Raw genomic sequence first — 6,128 nt, 5'->3', positions numbered from 1 at the left:
AAGAGGCGACGACTTGGTGGGGTAACTCGGCAAGCCAACTTATCGAGGCGAGATGGTGAGTCGACTTGGTGAGTGCACTTAAAGAGTCAACTTCGTGAGGTGACTCGGCGAGTTAGCCCGCTGATGCGACTTGGGCGGGCCGACCTGGCGAACGAACTTAAAGAGGCGACTTGGGCAGGCTGACCTGGTGAGTGAACTTAAAGAGTTGACTTGGCAACGTACTTGAACAACCGACTTGGTGAGCTGACATGGTGAGTGGGCTTAGAGAAGCAACTCGGCGGGGCGACTTGATGAACGGACTTAAAGGGTCGACTTGGCGAGGTGACTCGATGAACGGACCTAAAGAGTTGACTTGGTGAGAGTACTTGGCAGGGTAAACTGATGAACAGACTTAGAGAGTCGACTTGGTGAGAGTACTTGGTGGGCCGACCTGGCGGGGTGAGTTGATGACCGAACTTAAAGGGTCGACTTGGTGAGAGTAGTTGGTGGGCCGACCTGGCGGGGCGACTTGATGAACGAACTTAAAGAGTCGACTTGGTGAGAGTACTCGGTGGGGTGACCTGATGAACAAACCTAAAGAGTCGACCTGGTGAGAGTACTTGGTGGGCCGACCTGGCGGGGTGACTTGGTGAGCAAACTTAAAGAGTCGACTTGGTGAGAGTAGTTGGTGGGCTGACCTGGCGGGGTGACTTGATGAACGAACTTAAAGAGTCGACCTGGTGGGCCGACTTGGCAGAGTGGCTTCATGAACGAACTTAAAGAGTCCACTTGGTGGGCCGACCTGGCAGGGTGACTTGATGAACGAACTTAAAGAGTCGACTTGGTGAGAGTAATTTGTGGGCTGACCTGGCGGGGTGACTTGATGAATGAACTTAAAGAGTCAACTTGGTGGGGTGACTTGATGAATGCACTTGAAGGGTCGACTTGGTGGGGTGACTCTATGAACGGACCTAAAGAGTTGACTTGGTGAGAGTACTTGGTGGGGTGACTCGATGAAAGGACTTAAAGAGTCGACTTGGTGAGAGTACTTGGTGGCTCGACTTTATGAGCAGACTTAAAGAGTCCACTTGGTGAGAGTGGGCCTAACGGGGCGATGTGGTGAGTGGGCCTAACAGGGCGAGTTGGTGGGGTGACTTGGCGAGTGGTATTAGAGAGCCGACGTGGTGAGGCTACTCGGCGAGTTGGTTCGTTGAGATGACATGGTGAGCTGACTTGGCGAGTCGACCTGGCAAGCGAACTTAAAGAGTCGACTTGGCAACGTACTCGAGTCGACTTGGTGAGGCGACCTGGCGAGCGGGCTCAAAGAGTCAACATGGTGAGGCGACTCATGGTGAGGAGCTATCCTTGAGGCGACTTGGTGGGCCTACTTGATTAGTCGACTTGGTGAGCCGACCTGACGAGCTGACACGGTGAGCGGGCTTAAAGAGGCGACGACTTGGTGGGGTAACTCGGCAAGCCAACTTATCGAGGCGAGATGGTGAGTCGACTTGGTGAGCGCACTTAAAGAGTCAACTTCGTGAGGTGACTCAGCGAGTTAGCCCGCTGATGCGACTTGGGCGGGCCGACCTGGCGAACGAACTTAAAGAGGCGACTTGGCCGGGCTGACCTGGTGAGCGAACTTAAAGAGTTGACTTGGCAACATACTTGAACAACCGACTTGGTGAGCTGACATGGTGAGTGGGCTTAGAGAAGCAACTCGGCGGGGCGACTTGATGAACGGACTTAAAGGGTCGACTTGGCGGGGTGACTCGATGAACGGACCTAAAGAGTTGACTTGGTGAGAGTACTTGGCGGGGTGAACTGATGAACGGACTTAAAGAGTCGACTTGGTGGGAGTACTTGGTGGGCCGACTTGATGAACGGACTTATAGAGTCGACTTGGTGAGAGTAGTTGTTCTGGCGACTTGATGAACGGACTTAAAGAGTCGGCTTGGCGGGGTGACTTGATGAAAGGACTTAAACAGTCCACTTGGTCGGGTGACTCGATGAACGAACTTAGAGGGTCAACTTTGCGGGGTGACTTGATGAACGGACCTAAAGAGTTGACTTGGTGAGAGTACTCAGTGGGGTGACCTGATGAACAGACTTAGAGAGTCGACTTGGTGAGAGTACTTGGTGGGCCGACCTGGCCGGGTGACTTGATGAACAAACTTAAAGAGTCGACTTGGCGAGAGTACTCGGTGGGCTGACTTGGTCACGTGACTTGATGAACGGACTTAAAGAGTCGACTTGGTGGGCCGACTTGGCCGGGTGACTTGATGAACGAACTTAAAGAGTCGACTTGGTGGGTCGAACTAGCATGGTGACTTGGTGAGAGTACTTGGTGGGCTGACCTGGCAGGGTGACTTGATGAACGAACTTAGAGAGTCGACTTTGTGAGAGTACTTGGTGGGTCGAACTGGCGGGGTGACTTGATGAACGAACTTAAAGAGTCAACCTGGTGAGAGAACTTGGTGGGCCGAGCTGGCGGGGTGAATTGATGAACGAACCTAAAGAGTCGACTTTGTGAGAGTACTTGGTGGGCCGACCTGGCGGGGTGAGTTGATGACCGAACTTAAAGGGTCGACTTGGTGAGAGTAGTTGGTGGGCGGACCTGGCGGGGCGACTTGATGAACGAACTTAAAGAGTCGACTTGGTGAGAGTACTCGGTGGGGTGACCTGATGAACAAACCTAAAGAGTCGACCTGGTGAGAGTACTTGGTGGGCCGACCTGGCGGGGTGACTTGGTGAGCAAACTTAAAGAGTCGACTTGGTGAGAGTAGTTGGTGGGCTGACCTGGCGGGGTGACTTGATGAACGAACTTAAAGAGTCGACCTGGTGGGCCGACTTGGCAGAGTGGCTTCATGCACGAACTTAAAGAGTCCACTTAGTGGGCCGACCTGGCGGGGTGACTTGATGAGCGAACTTAAAGAGTCCACTTGGTGAGAGTAATTTGTGGGCTGACCTGGCGGGGTGACTTGATGAATGAACTTAAAGAGTCGACTTGGTGGGGTGACTTGATGAACGCACGTGAAGGGTCAACTTGGTGGGGTGACTCTATGAACAGACCTAAAGAGTTGACTTGGTGAGAGTACTTGGTGGGGTGACTCGATGAAAGGACTTAAAGAGTCAACTTGGTGAGAGTACTTGGTGGCTCGACTTTATGAGCAGACTTAAAGAGTCCACTTGGTGAGAGTGGGCCTAACGGGGCGATGTGGTGAGTGGGCCTAACGGGGCGAGTTGGTGGGGTGACTTGGCGAGTGGTATTAGAGAGCCGACGTGGTGAGGCGACTCGGCGAGTTGGTTCGTTGAGATGACATGGTGAGCTGACTTGGCGAGTCGACCTGGCGAGCGAACTTAAAGAGTCAACTTGGCAACGTACTCGAGTCGACTTGGTGAGGCGACCTGGTGAGCGGGCTCAAAGAGTCAACATGGTGAGGCGACTCATTGAGTCAACATGGTGAGGCGACTCATGGTGAGGAGCTATCCTTGAGGCGACTTGGTGGGCCTACTTGATTAGTCGACTTGGTGAGCCGACCTGACGAGCTGACACGGTGAGCAGGCTTAAAGAGGCGATGACTTGGTGGGGTAACTCGGCAAGCCAACTTATCGAGGTGAGATGGTGAGTCGACTTGGTGAGCGCACTTAAAGAGTCAACTTCGTGAGGTGACTCGGCGAGTTAGCCCGCTGATGCGACTTGGGCAGGCCGACCTGGCGAACGAACTTAAAGAGGCGACTTGGGCGGGCTGACCTTGTGAGCGAACTTAAAGAGTTGACTTGGCAATGTACTTGAACAACCGACTTGGTGAGCTGACATGGTGAGTGGGCTTAGAGAAGCAACTCGGTGGGGCGACTTGATGAACGGACTTAAAGGGTCGACTTGGCGGGGTGACTCGATGAACGGACCTAAAGAGTTGACTTGGTGAGAGTACTTGGCGGGGTGAACTGATGAATGGACTTAAAGAGTCGACTTGGTGGGAGTACTTGGTGGGCTGACTTGATGAACGGACTTATAGAGTCGACTTGGTGAGAGTAGTTGTTCTGGCGACTTGATGAACAGACTTAAAGAGTCGGCTTGGCGGGGTGACTTGATGAAAGGACTTAAACAGTCGACTTGGTCGGGTGACTCGATGAACGAACTTAGAGGGTCGACTTTGCGGGGTGACTTGATGAACGGACCTAAAGAGTTGACTTGGTGAGAGTACTCAGTGGGGTGACCTGATGAACAGACTTAGAGAGTCGACTTGGTGAGAGTACTTGGTGGGCCGACCTGGCCGGGTGACTTGATGAACAAACTTAAAGAGTCGACTTGGCGAGAGTACTCGGTGGGCTGACCTGGTCACGTGACTTGATGAACGGACTTAAAGAGTCGACTTGGTAGGCCGACTTGGCCAGGTGACTTGATGAACGAACTTAAAGAGTCGACTTGGTGGGTCGAACTAGCGGGGTGACTTGGTGAGAGTACTTGGTGGGCTGACCTGGCAGGGTGACTTGATGAACGAACTTAGAGAGTCGACTTTGTGAGAGTACTTGGTGGGTCGAACTGGCGGGGTGACTTGATGAACGAACTTAAAGAGTCGACCTGGTGAGAGAACTTGGTGGGCCGAGCTGGTGGGGTGAATTGATGAACGAACCTAAAGAGTCGACTTTGTGAGAGTACTTGGTGGGCCGACCTGGCGGGGTGAGTTGATGACCGAACTTAAAGGGTCGACTTGGTGAGAGTAGTTGGTGGGCCGACCTGGCGGGGCGACTTGATGAACGAACTTAAAGAGTCGACTTGGTGAGAGTACTCGGTGGGGTGACCTGATGAACAAACCTAAAGAGTCGACCTGGTGAGAGTACTTGGTGGGCCGACCTGGCGGGGTGACTTGGTGAGCAAACTTAAAGAGTCAACTTGGTAAGAGTAGTTGGTGGGCTGACCTGGCGGGGTGACTTGATGAACGAACTTAAAGAGTCGACCTGGTGGGCCGACTTGGCAGAGTGGCTTCATGGACGAACTTAAAGAGTCCACTTGGTGGGCCGACCTGGCGGGGTGACTTGATGAACGAACTTAAAGAGTCGACTTGGTGAGAGTAATTTGTGGGCTGACCTGGCGGGGTGACTTGATGAATGAACTTAAAGAGTCAACTTGGTGGGGTGACTTGATGAACACACTTGAAGGGTCAACTTGGTGGGGTGACTCTATGAACGGACCTAAAGAGTTGACTTGGTGAGAGTACTTGGTGGGGTGACTTGATGAAAGGACTTAAAGAGTCGACTTGGTGAGAGTACTTGGTGGCTCGACTTTATGAGCAGACTTAAAGAGTCCACTTGGTGAGAGTGGGCCTAACGGGGCGATGTGGTGAGTGGGCCTAACGGGGCGAGTTGGTGGGGCGACTTGGCGAGTGGTATTAGAGAGCCGACGTGGTGAGGCGACTCGGCGAGTTGGTTCGTTGAGATGACATGGTGAGCTGACTTGGCGAGTCGACCTGGCGAGCGAACTTAAAGAGTCGACTTGGCAACGTACTCGAGTCAACTTGGTGAGGCGACCTGGCGAGCGGGCTCAAAGAGTCAACATGGTGAGGCGACTCATTGAGTCAACATGGTGAGGCGACTCATGGTGAGGAGCTATCCTTGAGGCGACTTGGTGGGCCTACTTGATTAGTCGACTTGGTGAGCCGACCTGACGAGCTGACACAGTGAGTGGGCTTAAAGAGGCGACGACTTGGTGGGGTAACTCGGCAAGCCAACTTATCGAGGCGAGATGGTGAGTCGACTTGGTGAGCTGACTTGGTGAGCGCACTTAAAGATTCAACTTCGTGAGGTGACTCGACGAGTTAGCCTGCTGATGCGACTTGGGCGGGCTGACCTGGCGAACGAACTTAAAGAGGCGACTTGGGCGGGCTGACCTGGTGAGCGAACTTAAAGAGTTGACTTGGCAACGTACTTGAACAACCGACTTGGTGAGCTGACATGGTGAGTGGGCTTAGAGAAGCAACTCGGTGGGGCAACTTGGCGAGCACACCTGCTGGGGCAAGGTGGTAAAACGACTATGTGATTCGACTTGGTGAGCTGACTTAGGGAGCTGAGTTGGTGAGCGAACTTAAGGGGTCGACTTGGTGAGGCAACCTGAATAGTCGACTCGGTGAGGTGACTTGGGGAGCCGACAT

This window comes from Cupressus sempervirens, chromosome 1 (assembly GCF_028749045.1).
Source record: "Cupressus sempervirens isolate cs-2001-9-10 chromosome 1, ASM2874904v1, whole genome shotgun sequence".
Classification (NCBI taxonomy): Eukaryota; Viridiplantae; Streptophyta; class Pinopsida; order Cupressales; family Cupressaceae; genus Cupressus; species Cupressus sempervirens.
The sequence above is the reverse complement of the archived record's forward strand: the minus strand, read 5'-3'. Positions refer to the sequence as shown.